This window comes from Palaemon carinicauda, chromosome 2 (genome assembly GCF_036898095.1).
Source record: "Palaemon carinicauda isolate YSFRI2023 chromosome 2, ASM3689809v2, whole genome shotgun sequence".
Taxonomy (NCBI): Eukaryota; Metazoa; Arthropoda; class Malacostraca; order Decapoda; family Palaemonidae; genus Palaemon; species Palaemon carinicauda.
The window spans coordinates 83,119,618-83,120,919 of record NC_090726.1 but is presented as its reverse complement, the minus strand read 5'-3'; positions in this window follow the sequence as shown (position 1 = coordinate 83,120,919).

Genomic DNA, 1,302 nt, shown 5'->3' with positions numbered 1-1,302 from the left:
GCCCTATATTAAGTAAAGCATAGTTTGTATAGAACCACTGCGTCAATATATTGACCAGTAATCCGCACAATACTTGTATTGGACAAAGGTTTATATCCGCATAGGAAGAAACTAATAAAACCGCCCTCGTCCCTTTATGGGACGGAGTCCTCCCATTAGGGGACTTACATAAACCAATGCAACATAGCTTGCAAAACAGAACAATTCTATCAGAATTATCCCAGATAAGATACATAGAATTAAAATGCTCAATTATACCAATAAATTGACACAGGTGAAAGAGACGCAAGGTTCTCAAGAACAAGTTTATTGACAGATAATAAACAGACAGGTTAACAACAAATATATATATTTATATAAAAGAGGGTAACCCAAAACTTTAAGCATAAGTATGATAGTAAACAGAACTTGTTTATCTGAAAGAAAAACCATTAAACACCACTTTAATGAGATACCAAGGTATCAAGTCATAAAAAATCTGTATTACAAATCAATCACATTAGCGTTAGAAACGCTTGGCACACATGTCTGAACTTATGCAAGGTTCACCTTTGAAAGAAGGAACAGTCTATATGGGCACTTGGTGCCGTTATTTAGTTTGTAGTACAGTATGTACCTACACACTCACCCTGGACTTAATCGTCCCAATTAAGACCACTGTTCCTCGCAGAGTTAAACAGTAGGGTTAACTACACGACCCACTGCTACCACAGATCTCTTAAGTTCCTCTACTTGCTTCGCATAGTGGCGAAAGAACACCCTGGAAGACTTCCAGCCCGTGTATGAACGGAGATGTTCAAAATCCATACAATTAAAGAAATTTAGGGATGAGGCAACTTTCCTCGGATCGTGACCTGCGGGTGTACTGTCAGGATCCGCTCTGCGAATAAAATATGTCATTTTCGCTCTGAGTTGATTCAGAGATAAATTTGAGCCTGATGTTTCTCCCCTGAATAGTTGACTACCCTTGAAGTCTGAAGTTCTACGAAGATAGACCTTTAGGCATTCTACTGGACATAGAGATGCATCTTCTTTCAGAGGGCAGATTCTCCAGGGACCCCACCTGTTGGTGGGTAACTCATTCTTGGCGAGAAACGTAGGATCCGGAAACAGGTTCAGCTCCCCCCCATCCAGGAACTGAACACGACCTGCCTCTCTCGAGAGGGCTACGATCTCACTAACCCTGGCCCCGGACGCGAGTGCAAATAGGAAAATAACTTTTTGCATCAAATCCTTTAACGCACATTCTTCATTGCTCAACAAGGAGGCGAAATGAAGAACTTTGTCTAAAGACCATGAGAT